The sequence below is a fragment of the Leptinotarsa decemlineata genome, unplaced genomic scaffold (genome assembly GCF_025532065.1).
Source record: "Leptinotarsa decemlineata unplaced genomic scaffold, Ldec_3_MD MMD2_tig00078422_RagTag_RagTag, whole genome shotgun sequence".
In the NCBI taxonomy this organism is placed as follows: Eukaryota; Metazoa; Arthropoda; class Insecta; order Coleoptera; family Chrysomelidae; genus Leptinotarsa; species Leptinotarsa decemlineata.
Window position 1 is genome coordinate 12,067,911 of NW_027412747.1, and position 14,371 is coordinate 12,082,281.

General features: G+C 35.2%; 1 protein-coding gene and 1 long non-coding RNA gene across 2 annotated transcripts in view; one reads left to right on the forward strand and one right to left on the reverse strand.

The window, feature by feature from the left end:
* The window catches only part of LOC111511146 (uncharacterized), a 541,917-nt gene that overhangs the window by 281,716 nt on the left and 245,830 nt on the right, over positions 1-14,371 (reverse strand). The window lies entirely within an intron of this gene.
* LOC141487270 (uncharacterized) lies at positions 474-776 on the forward strand. Its single transcript, XR_012468296.1, has 2 exons — positions 474-604; positions 663-776. It is a non-coding gene; the product is annotated as an uncharacterized lncRNA (long non-coding RNA).

Consider the following 14,371-nt stretch of genomic DNA (forward strand, 5'->3'; position numbering starts at 1 on the left):
TCAACAAGTCCATGACCCATCAAAACTCCTTTTCAAAGCAATGCAACCCTAAAACAACCCTTGACAACTTGAGTAACCGATCAATCCCTCACCCGTGAACAACTGTAGAACTAGTTCGGTGTAAGTCGACGGAACGACACTACGAAAGTTCGGCAGATGTCAACCAACAGCTGTCTCTTAACCTTGTTTACGAATATTTACAAAATATATTGTTCCAACCTATTTTCAACTATTTACCAATCCTTATTCATGCGATGGAATAGAAACATATAAGGTAAGTCGCCATAACCTTCCCTTTCAGTACAAATATTAGAGCATTCATATTATGCAGAATATTTACCGAAAATATCAAACAGTATTCAGAAACCCAGAGGTAACTAATATTGTTTTTCAGGCGATATGGCTCTAATATGTCAGTAAACCTTCTGGAAGTGATGAATAACAATCTATGCAAGAAATATTCTCGGAAAGGTATAGGGAATACGGCAGACAACGGCTGAAAAAAAAATGATAGGTGAAGAAAACTGAGAAACAAACAATAACAACTATTTCAACCTAGCGAGGAATTTCGGATCTCCAATGTCGATTGGCAATAGGAGAACGCGTAAGTACTGGTCAAAGCAGTTAGTCAGGGAGCATACATTTATTCTTATACATTTCAGGTATGGTTTTCTATGGAACGGAAGATTCCCATTACTATGATGTTAAATGAATAAAATGAACTTGTAACTGAATTACATTGTTAATATCCTCTGAATAAAGATCTTAAAAGGTAAGGTAGTGGTTTTGAAAGGTCACATAAGAGCAGTTTGATCTAGTGCTAAATTGAAACGTAACAACTTCTTTGAAAATGTAGGTCGGGCACACTGACAAACCAGATGTGTCCCTAGCTGTGACGAAAAGTTCGTCATCAATAAATGACAATTCTGTCGATTCCATAGTAAATAAACGAACAATATCTACAATATTTACAAGTAAATTTAGACCGTTACACTACGTATTTTTAATTATGTTCATACGTTTATCTGATCGTTTGCATGATGTGGGTGGTTGTACGTAAGGGTTAAAAGTGAAAAGAAAAAAAATTTAATCGAGCGCATCAGATTTTCTAAGGGGGTCTTGAGTGCAACAAAAAATGCTCTCATTCGATTTCGATCTGACGCAAACTCGCGGCCATTATTATAATGTGCAAAAAAATTCGCTATTTTGAAAGCGCGTCAGATTAAGATATATATATGGTTCATCTTTATGTTCTAGACGTGCTGTCTCATAATCTGACGATTATCAGAGGGATTCGCCTAATCTGACAAAAAAAAATATTTTTTTTTCAAATCGTTGAACTCAAATAATTGAAAAGCCCAGGAAATAGCATGCGAATAAATAAGTGTATGTTTTTTAAGTAGAATACTTGTATTTATAACAAAATTATTTTTAAAAACTCTCAGGAAATAAATTTTTTCATAATCAATTGATTAATTGATCATCATTTTCTTCTTCATCACGAACGAGTCTCAGTGATCAGCTGTGGTGGCGTCATGTTAACAGAATTTAGAGTGGGGACGGAGTGAGAGAGTAATAGATAGAGAAAAAATGAAATAGAAATAGAAACTCGGAGAGGGAAATATAAGTATCATACAGCTTCACGCATCAAACTTTATCGACGAATTTTTGTTATTTCGGCTTGCGGAAATCGTCAGATTATATATTTTTCGTTATCCTTGAATTATTTCCTTCAAAATGAAAAAAATTGCTTCACTCTAGGATGTCGAAATGACGTTATTTCTTTACAACTTTGCTGCCCTCACCTTTCTTTACGTCACCCTCAAACTGTCAGATTACTGGAATATACCCTTTTTAGCAGGTAATTAACTCACCCTACCTTAATCTGACGCGCTCGAGAATTTCTGATGATCATTTTTTTTACTAATCTGATCCTTTATCCTTCACGGGCGGCCTTATATATGGGGCTCATATTTGGTGGAGATACTTAATCAGGTACAAGGTATCCCCCTGTTTATTAATCTGCCGCGCTTTAGTAAATCCCGAAATCCCCGTTTGGGCTCCCCAATCAGAAGGTCATTAACATATTAATAGAATGAAATACATAAACAATATGACACAAATTTGAGTGTGTATTAGGTATCAAAACAGGTATAACAGGTAGGTGAAGGTTGGTCCACATACATATAAAAACACTAACATGTAGTAGATTTTAGAGTTGTAGTCTATTTCAAAGAAAATAAAAATTCTCAGAACACAAAGTCCTCAATATAGGTATATTTATTAAAATATCTTTCAATGTACAATATCAGTAAGGATTACCTTGAATTTCGGTATCATAAGATCACATGGGGGTGCAATAATAATAATCCAACAGTTCAAATACATATAAAGGAAAATTGTGAGTCATTTGGAACTGAGGGGGAGTTTTAATGGAAACTGTATACTTTTACAACAAATATCTATATTACATTGCTCATCTGCCATACAATGAATGAATAAAACTACAACAGACGCCAGAAAGTTGTTCTTAATGAAGTACATTCCACACCTTCGAATTTATAAACAGGCGTTCCACAGGGATCAGCTCTTGGCCCTCTCCTATTTACGCTATATACCAGTCAATAAGTGAAATGTCTTCAGTATTGCAGTGAACATCTCTCTGCCGATGACACCCAAATCTATTATTCTTTTGAACCCCAAAGGGTAGATGACGCTAACAGGCGGATTAGTCATGATCTCGACCCGTTCTCATCCTTTACTGAAAATATGTACTTGATGAATAATACATCTAAGTCAAAAATAATAATATTTGGTCCAAAAAATCACAGAGATATTGTAAAAAATCAACTCAATATCAGTATAGGTTCCAGGGGATTGGAAATTGTGAAGGAAGCAAAACATCTTGGGGTGACTATAGACAGTGATCTCCGATTTGATTCCCATAATCCAGCTCACCTCTCACACAGGCTTACCTCTCATATAATAATTTTCCTCAATCTCATTGAACGAGAGATTTTCTCCGTTTGATTCGAATAAATGCCGCACATGATTTTTCTTCTTCATTCAAAACCTCATCTACAGACATACGAGTATTGTAACTGCAACAACATGATATAATTTACAAAATAATTTTCTGGTTTTTTGATGGTGAACTTTCCTGATTAAAAATATCCAATATCGTAAACCGTGAAACTATATTTGATAATTTTCAAGAGGGTACTTGTACTCTGATAGAGCGCTCCAGAATTGTCCATTAAAATCAAGGATTTGCCATTTATTAAACCAAATAACAAAATCACTCACTATTATTCACAATAACCCATCAATTTCTGAAAGACGCCATGGTCGTTGAAAAACTTTCCACCTCGAGAAGATTACATAAAGTGTCATAAAAGTCTCAAAATGCTATAACTTGAAGGCAACAAAAAAATAGATGCTCGTTGATATATCTTTTTCTTTCCGTAAGCTTCCCTACAAGCAAATCTGCTATATTACTTTTAGACGATTCGACCAACAGCCAGTTTCGTTTTCGCATATTCAGTTGTCTCAATTTAATACTGCAGTAAATCAAGTGCCCGAAAACACTTTCCCCCGCCTGTCGTGGCGAGTTCGCGTGTCTGCCCAGGGCGGACACATCTTCCGTATTGCGTGGGTGGCGGAAAGTTCTCGTTGCATAATCGTGTAAAAGCGACTCATTATCGAAGGTCTCCTTATAGGCGAGGAATTCAACTCGGTTTTTGTTCATTGAAACTGAACGTTATAATCATCATCAAGAGTAATACCGGAATCTTCTCAATTAGAATTAGGACCATAAGGAGACTATGACAAAACTGACTGATAATTGAGGAATTTTTTTTTCAAAAAACACCAATGTTACATTTCCACATGACAGTTTACAAAACCGCGACACGTGTTTCACTATACAATAGCATCTTCAGGCGTCATAATACATACGAGTATAAGTTAGGTATATTTATTGACAGTTCTAACGATTCTAGAATTTTGATTCATAATGCAGAATATTGCTTCTCGACAATGGTTTCTGAAAGCAAAGGTTTACACTTATCGCCCGCATAGAATTTGGTTTGTCACATTAAGTTTCATGACAGACCATTTTTAACAATTTTACATTTTAACTTCAAAAATACAGTAACTGAAAAACTATGCCAACTGCACTAAAAAATGAATAGCTTCAAGAATCAAATTATGTTACCTATAAAGGAATTCGCAAAACTTACACAACCGCCAGCCCGCGTTCGGGTCGCATTCTCGGCGATGGCGCTTCATTGCTTAAATCCCCCGTTCTTCCTCCGTCATCTTACAGTAGACGCGACGCTTAATGGCTTACTGCGTTGCGTCAAGATAATCTTATCGTGATAACTTTCAAACGATTGCATTAATACTAATACATAGTGTGAAAGACAAAGTTTTTCTGTTGTATCAGTTTTTATAAGAATTTGAAAGATATTCTAGACAGCGCATGTCAATATAGCAAGAATTTTTTCGACTTACTTAATACTTCGTTATATCGTTATATTATGAATAAAATTACCAAAACGTTTGTAAAGTTCAGCCTATATGTTATTCTGATGTATGAGCTGTATTTATGTAAAGTTTCATCTAAATCCGTTCAGTCGTTTAGGCGTGAAAGAGCCACAAACATAAATACATACATACATACATTTATCAATCCTCACAAACTTGCACATTTATAATATCAGTATAGAGTTAGTTAATTAAATGCATGTATTTTGATGATTGTTACCCTCTAGTTGTTATTATGAATTTCTGTGTCTTGGTCAGTTGTTTTTATAAATGTATATATATCTTGGTTGGTTATAAGAGTCAACGCGTCTATCTTGATTTTTGTCTTCTTGTAGTTTTTAGTATGAATGTATATCTTCGTTAGTCAGGATGAATCGTCAGGATGAGTGCATGTATCCTGATGTGTTTACCTACAGTCATTACAAAGAATGTATGTATTTCAGTTAGTTCTTACAATAAATGCATATATCTGTGTTCGAGTATTGAAAATGGAAAATAATTTTTTGTAAACAAAATAGTCGCTCCGTTGGAATGTATTGTAGATTGGTGTTTGAGGAAAGGCCAAATCTTTGAAATGATTTTGATGTTTTTGGAAAAATGCAGTGCTCTATGGAATAGTTAGTTTGGTTCTATAGTCTGCATATGTGTTGGTCTGACTAAGGTGTTCAGCACAGTTGAACATGTTGATCAACCTAGCATTTTAGAGAAAATTTAGAGGAATGAAAGCTACACCGCTAATTTTGTCGAAATAGGCAACAGAGGGTCATGATATGTAATATCTCAAATGACTTTAAATTGTTGAAGTGCGGCATCCCACAAAGAATTATATTTGGGCTTCTGCTCTTAAAATTTTATATTGCTAACGTTTTCAAAATCCACTCAACGGAGAATTTTTATGATTCTCAGCCACCCTCTTCAGTCCTATATACTTCCTACGTTTCGTTTTCGTTGTTTGATTCTAGTAAATTGTGTTCTCATCTACAGGGATTTTTCAATTATATACTCAGTTCTCATGGGCTGAAAGCTACTCAGTTTTGCAAAATAATCATCGAAATAATATATGCTATATATTTGCAATCTCTTTGACCTAACACGTCCCTCAGCAGACTCGCAATTAAACTGTTTAAAATATGATCAGACAAGAAAATTCAAAAATAGAGACACCGGCCCCCTCTCTTTCAGAAATGACATACTTATAACATTATATACCATACTTATTAACATTTTCCTTATTATTAGCTGTCGTTATAGAGTATATGACGTGTTCAATTTTCCAGAATTACTGACTGGTATTAAGGATTATTATCAGATAACTTCTGATAGATATTATTACGTACAATTTTCACTGAAAGACCACTGCGTCAATTGCGTCATACAAATTATCCCCAATTGAATGTTTTATATCTATACATTCATTATGCGGAAATGTTTCGCGTTTCACATGAAACATTGGATATTTTTCCAATTAGAAGTGTTTCATGTCGTATATGATTTCAGCTCCATTAGACTTTTTTAAGGACACAACACAACCATTACAGGAAAATCCGTAAGACGCCCTCAGAGCGGTGCATGTGCGAAAGTAGCGATTTGAATCGCTGGAGATTAAATCCATTTGGAAAAACTTCCTCAGGAAGTTTATTCCACATCTCCAGATTGAAGAGTTCTTAAACAGTGTTGTCAGGTTGTCAAGGTTGCACGTGATGTTCGCGTCTCCAATTAGGCGGATGACTCTTTTCTAGATGGAATCCAGCAGCTTCAGGGTATGTTTGGGGGCAGAGCTCCATACATGAGAAAACTACTTCAAAGAAAGTCTGATCTGAGCTTCATAAAGCATAAAAAGTTATTGAGGTGTGTATAGTTTTTTGGTTCGGAACAGTGTTCCAAGCTTTTGAGAAGCAGCCTTTGCAATTCCAGCGACATGATTGTGCCAAGACATATTGGTGTCCCGAAACAAACTTATCGAAGCAGAAAGCGGAATTGTCTGACCTGACATTATTATATGCGGTTCAGAGACATTTATCTTCTTGGAGAAAACCGCTGCCTGGGCTTTTGTGGCAATGAATTGAACCAGGTTACTTTTACCCCAATTCGAAATCACTTCTAGATCCTCATATGCAACCTCCTGCTGCCGGTGAAGATGTGCCCCCGTAGCCGATGTCCTGGAATCCAAATTGAATGACGAGATAAGCAAAGCAATATATTGGACTTCTGGTTCTTTCCGATAAGTCGTTGGTATACAGTAAAAAGAGGGTTGAAGACAATATGGATCCCTGAGGAACACCAGCGTTGATGATGAAAGTATTCGAGAGCTATCCATCGACGGCCACTTGCAGGAACGTTCTTTTAGGAAGGTGCCATATACAAAAATGATCCGACAAGTTATACCATCTAAGTTTGGCCAGTAAACCCTCATGCCACAAAAGGTCAAAGGCTTTATATAGAAATATCAAGCGCAATAGCTCTTGATCCATGTTTCTCGATTGCGTTATTCCAAATATGGGTGACATACGATAGAAGGTCGCCTGATAATCTTTGTTTCCGAAAGCCATATTGATGATCGCTCAAGATGTTGAAGCCTTCCAAATATTTGGTGGCTTATGACTTTCTCCATGATTTTTGATATCACTGATAGCAAAGCGACTGATCTATAGTTATTTGGAAAATTTTTATTGCCTTTTCTGGGAATAGGCTTAACGCGAGCAAGAATGCCGCTCCTGAACGCGAGCAAGAATACCGCTCCGTAGTATTATCAACGCATAAAATACAGAGTGTTTGGAGAAAAACGAAATATGTCGTCAACAGTTACTTATATTGGCGTTGGAAAGTTGAGAGAGATGTCCAAATTGCTTTGAATTCTATTCATAGCAGGCGTTGAATTCTATTTATAGCAGACGTTGAATTCAATGAAATTCTATTTAGTTTTGTGAAATTAATGCATTTTGAAATCTGAATTTGTTCTATTAGAAACTGTTATGTTAGAAACATTATTGTACATTCCAAAGTATTTCCGGAGCTATTCGATGGTACTAGCTGAAAGAAATTTTGAAACAACTCTGAAAACACTCCATACCGCATACTCCTGAATTTCATAGTTTTCAACGTTCAATTATCAAACTGGTATATTTTGCTGACTATAACTTATCACTTCACCATTCTTAATTTTCATTTAATGAATAATTCAATTATGCTGGGAAATTAGTAATGAAAATATTAAACAAATGATGAACGTGTTTTGCTATTTTCCTATCTGGGAATGTCGGTTTTTTAACACAAAATGAAAAATAAAATGGCTGTATCTAACCTATCTGCTGTCTTTTGGGAAGCAAAATGTTGGTAATTTCTTATTTTTCGATGAGATCTTTCAAACACTGAGAATAAAAAATTTGTGCTCATGCATTCAAGTACATTCTACAATTATAAACTTATTACACACATATAGCGTAAATGAACGTAAATTGAATACATAATAACATTCACCAGTGTCGGTAAATATCTAGCAAAGCATTCGCATTGAAGGTGACTTCCCGAAACTGTAAATGTAATTTCATTAATATATTATGGGAAGATGCGACTCTTAATGCGAAACATTAATTATATTACTTTCTTCTCGGCGAGTTTTAAAGCGGTTAGACAACATCACGACTGTTGGTAAGAGTGGAAAACCGCTCTATAGAAATTTCTTGATCAAAATGCTCTCCTCTTGATACAGTGTCGATCGAAGAGATTTTTTTTATTTAAAAGGAAAAACACCGCATCAACCACTAGGGTTATTAGCGGTTACAGTAGGTACATTAAATTTTGTTATAGATGCCAACATTTTCCAAAAAACTATAAAGGGAAGTAAAGTTCGTAACATCCAATGCATTGGTGAGGTCGCTTGGTGATCCGAAAAATTGTCTTTCTTCATTGAAAGCTGGGCAATCAGAGATGAAATGTTCAACACTCATCGTCATACTGCAGGTATCATAAATGCGAGGCTCTTCATGCTTTAGGAGATGTAGATGGGTGAATTTCGTATTTCCAATTCTCAGGCTGTAAGTAAAACTTGCTGTCTGCGGGTGGAGACCTCGGTAATTTTGAGTGACTAGATTCGGATTAATGGATGAGTTTATTATTATATAGGGATTGCCACCTTTGCCTCCATCTGTCGCATATGAGCTCATTGATTTGGAGATAAACGTCTTGATAGGGCACTCGTTGGATTTGAAGAGATTATTGTTCAAGAAGAATATCCTAAACTCTAGACGAACGAGGAAAAAATATGAGATCATACGTCATATGAAGATTTTGCAGGGGGTAGAAGAAGTAATGATACATGGAAATGCAAATCATACTCACAAAATTTTTTTTTGGATTATCCAGATTTTCCTATTTCCTGGGTTTGCATTTTCATCATCTTATTACTGGATGGCAAACCAATACGTGAATCCCACTGAAGTTTGATTTTCCTTATAGTTCTTAGTATCTATGGGAAAAATCCTCTATTACCGTATCAGCTTCTTGATTCAGATAAGGAGAATTCTGAGGCCAATCGAAGGCCAGTCACAGGAAAAGGTTAACTCCGAGTATATCCAAAAATGTTCCAGATACTGTGCCATTTTCCCCGTACTACTTGTTATGGTTAACTTTTTTTGAAGTGCAAAGGCAGCACCGTTCCAATTAGTTTCGGGTCTATTTCTTTCGGTTTGTGCATTTCTCTTTCATTATTTTTTTTGCAGATAATTACTAATACAACTATATCAGATTCGCGAAATCTCGAAGGATCGTTTTTCTTTATTCCATGACATCCACAACTCCGATTCGTATTGAAATCTCATTATTATGACATTTCTGAGTTTGATCCTCACAATTATATTCTTGATGTACAGAACAAATTTCTTTGGTCGTACCCTCAAGATCTGGGATGCACTCTTCCATAACGTTGGGTAATAAAGGAAGATGTTGGTTGATCGTGAAACCTATCTACATACGCACAAGGGCTTCTACAATAATTGATGTTTGTATGTCCCGTAGCTGTCTTCAACACTGGGTTTTTCGACCTGGATGTCACCTATCTCAGCTTTGTTTTTGTTTCCTTCAAAACACTTCTCGCAGCCTCGAACTACAATTCAGTTATTAATATGACGCCTATGGTCTGATGTCGCTTATCCTCAGGATTTGATGTCGATGTAGGCCTGCACTCCAATCTTTTTTGATTTTCAGTGATTTCTTCCTAGAAGATTCATTGGATTCGTTGGCCTCCAATTATTTTAAAAGAAGGTTCATTTTGCTACTACAATGAATGATGGATGTTGTTATTCTGATTGTTTCAACGACATCACTAGGTTTTTGCGTTACTTTTTTGATTTTTGTTGGTCAAGTTGTTTCAATTATTTCTCTCGTTCATGTTTCTTTTCATCTCCTTGTTTTAGGATAATCTAAGATTGTTCACGGAGTTTTAATATCCATCAAAAATTCCATTATATTTTCATTCATCATTTATTATTTAATTTCGTTTTCTATATAGACCACAGAATCCGCTTCAGTATTCTTTCTTCACTAGTTGTATTACCGCTGCCACTATTGTGAAAAACTATTCTACTCACTGTAAGCTTTTGCGTGGGTTCTCAATAAAAAAAATAACTTTTGCTTGAAGGTGGTTGACAATGTTTCGTGATGTATTTCATCAGTTCGGACTTCCATTGTCTAATATAATATAAATTGATTTGAAAACCCTAAAAAAAAATTTAAAAAATTATAAAAAAATTAACCGATAATAACAATTTTATCAAACAAAAAACTGAAATTACAAAGGAATAACATACAAGCAACAATCAAACAAATAAAGATTGAAATATTAATAAAAGCTGAAAAATAAAAATTAAAAATGATAACTGTTATCACCCGAAGACGATTGTGAATACTAACAATCGAAACGTCGTGACATATCTTGGTTTGAAATGTTTTAATTTAAATTTTTTCTTTTTTGTTGATTTTTGTTAATTTTTAATTTTTCATGGGAAAACAAAAAACGCCATGGCAATTTTGCTTTTTTCATACCGAACGGTTTTGCAGAATATAGTTATTAGTAAAAAGTACAATTATCAAAGTAGTTTTATTTTACATAATTTACAGTTTGTTTCGACCATTTTTGGCTTTTTTCACCTTCCAGAATCTGAAATAATATGAAAATTTTAATTGGAAACTTCGAATTAGGGGTAGAAAAGGCAAACTTTTTGATTCATTCTGATGAATAACTGCGTAAATTCAAAAATTTTCCATGAAAATAATGTTTTGAATAACTGCGTTAATTCAAAAATTTTCCATGAAAATAATGTTTTGACATCTAGCAAGAAAGCTTCGAAAATAAATCGAACCAAAGACTAGTTGGATGTTTTTTCAATTCTAAAATTGAAAAAAGTACAATTATCAAAGTAGTTTTATTTTACATAATTTACAGTTTGTTTCGACCATTTTTGGCTTTTTTCACCTTCCAGAATCTGAAATAATATGAAAATTATAATTGGAAACTTCGAATAAGGGGTAGAAAAGGCAAACTTTTTGATTCATTCTGATGAATAACTGCGTAAATTAAAAATTTTCCATTCATTAGACACTTTTTGGTATGCAAAATTTTTAAATTGGACAATGACAAATAGAGTATTCTTCTTTGAGAAACATGATTTGAGTTCATGTAGTAATTTATTGGAATGAACTGAAAATTTGTCCTTTTTACACATCTATAAAGTTACAAAACATAAAACATGTTTCTTCAAGAAAAATAATTTGAGTTCACGGAGTAAATTAGAAGTGTGACATTTCTATATCTACCTGTACAAAGTTCTTCAATACAATTTTTAATTTTTTTCAGATTGTGGAAGTGAAGATACGCCTGAAGAAGCCATTGTATGGCGAAACACGTGTTGCGTTTTCGTAAAACTGTTTAACGAAAATCACACAATAAAGTACTTTTTTTAATATAGGATTTTTATCACGTATCGACCGATTCCATCAAATAGTGTGAATGAATTAAAAATCAAAAAAAGGTAGATGAAATCTCGTATTTCCTCCACAAAAAAGAATTTTTCTTTCGCTACATTTTGAATATATTGTTACTTACTTTGAAGATTTGATTGTGTTAAGTAAGGTTATGTTCACTTTGCACCAAGAAAATTTCTACTTCTGTAAATAACTTGAATAAAACTTTCAATTCATACTGAAATATCCGGAAGTCAATAGTTTCACATATATGAATTAAATAAAGTATTGCAGCTGATGAAAAAAGGAGTATATCTGTTTCAATAACACAGATTTCTAAACTATATCCATCCAACAAACAAAGTAACCCAAACAAAAATAGATGCGTGATCAAAACATGATCACCACGCACATTTGCATCTATTGGAATTGTGGAATTGGCCGCGGTGGTAGTGCGCACGATCGGAAGACCGTTGGTTCGATTCCCGCCTCGACCAGATATTTTTCACGAGAGAGTTTATCTGGTTGAAGCTGGAATGATTCTGCAACCGTGTTAGGAATTACACGTTAAAAGGTAAGACCTCGTTAGTCCTTAGCTCGCACAAGTTTCTCAACTTCTGAGAGTTGTCGTTCGTATGGGGGCGACAGCTGATTAACAGATTAACAGATTTTAAACAGACTTTAAACAGATTTCAAACAGATTTTTAAACAGATTTAACTGCAATCGACTGGCGGAATTCATGTTACAGTGTCAGAGAGGTAACTTTCGTTTTAACGCATATGGTGTGTACATATACGGTATTTTAAAGTTTAAAATTTTCGAAATTTCAAGTACTGATACGGCTGAAGAAACTGCTAATTTGTGTCCACCTAAAAAAAATCCTATACACAGCCACATATTATAAAAAAAATAATAATAAAATTTCGGTCGTTCCTTAGTGCGACTCTGAACAAACAGCCTTGTCTAAGAGATCACGTGCACTATGCATGATAATGTTTTGGATCAGTCTGTTGCTTACATTGACAGAGTATAATTCAGATGTCTCTAGTCACAAAACATTTTTTTTGAAAATTCAAACTTTCGTGAATGATATGAAAATAATTTTTGCAATGAATAAATTCATGAACGAAATATACTTTTTTATAGTTCCTTTTTACTTCTCTCGCTCTTTTACACCAGAAAAGAACTTCAATAAATTGTAAACCAGCAACCCTGCCAAGCAACGAATGTTGTAACTACGATAACTCTTCAACGAAAAATGCAAGTACGCTGAAACCAATAAATCATGGGATATTCTTCCATTATTCCATTTTCATTCAATCCTCGGAAAATAGTCTGCCGATGATGCTGGGTTACTGAGATTTATTATACGACCGGACACCTAATAGTACCACAGACCACAATAAATTACATCAATAAACTAATGTCCCACCGAGATAAAAGCTATAACAGAAAACAAATCGATGGGTAGATTTTAAATATACACCTGCGATAGATGATAATAGATAATCTATTTCAGTAGTACGGGAAAAATGGATAGTTTTCAGAAAATACGAACAAGTATATGGATGAATGGAAATTGTGAAATTTTTCTCAACCATTCACATGTTTTCATATAATGGTTCACGTAATTGCTGTAGAATGATTGGTTTCTTCTTTTTTTTCATCATTGGCAATAAAAATAATATACCACCTATAAGAAAAAATGACCGCCTAGGAATGGAGGAATCTTTAGACTCATTGAAAAATTGATATAGAGAAAAGTATATTTTGTCGAAAATGCGTACGTTTTGTTAACGAAGTTTGACTATGCTGCCATAAAAAACTTCCTTATAACTAATTTTATTTCACTGAAATGGCTAAAAATTGAAAAAGAAGTATTCTTCCAAAAGTTGTGAAAGCATTTATACATCAGGAGAATTGTAATCAGATATCTGAATACCTTTTGAGCATTTATGTGATATAGATATATATTGATATCAGCCCTTTTTCATCAAAAACCCTTTTGTGAAAGGGTATCATCATCAATGATTCATTCACAGGTTTCTTCGGAAATGAAGTGCTCCATATCCTGCATCTGTAGAGTAGGGAGGGTGAGTGTAGACCCACAGCACATGTACATTGTACATCCTCCCGAGGAGTTGTCCTACTAGGTCATCGTCCATCCTGTCCTTTCCAGGAAGGTGGACTCGTTAATCCTTAGCTCGCACAAGTTTCGACTTCTGAGGGTTGTCGTTCATAGGGGTGCGACAGCTGGTTAATGGAAAAACAGATTTTAAACAGACAGATTTAAACAGGTCACTAGGAGACATCTCCTTTATATTGGCAGATGTAGGACAAGACTCGCCAAACACACACTCTCTTTGGCAACCTTGAGGTGTTTTACGGTGGCCTCCGTGAAGGTTTTGGAAGGTGCAGCGACATTACTGTCGTTACCCGGCTTCTTTTACCTTATTGGAGTTCCTCCGTGGAAGTGTATGAGTGAGGGATCTTTCCTGCAGGGGCAGCGGGTTCCTTGCCTTTATTCAAGGCGGAGCTCTTGGCGCAGGAAGTGCCCTTGCTGTTGGAGGTGGAGTGGGGGAGGAGGAGGGTGCACTTATAGTTGCTGCCACTCCTGCCTCCTTCGCTCTCTTTCACCTCTTGGCCTGGGCGCCGCAAATGCGCTTACGCCTCAACTTTTGTATTACATCTCGAGATGATCTGCTATGTCCAGCCTCATTCCAAGCGGAGGATTGGGGTGGACAGATATGTTCATCCTCGGTCACCGCCTCAGATTGAGGTGAGCACTTCTGTTCAGCCTCGGGATTGGTTTTTATTTTTGTTGTTTCTGTTTTTGTGTTTGCTTCATTCATGTGTGTTCCTACG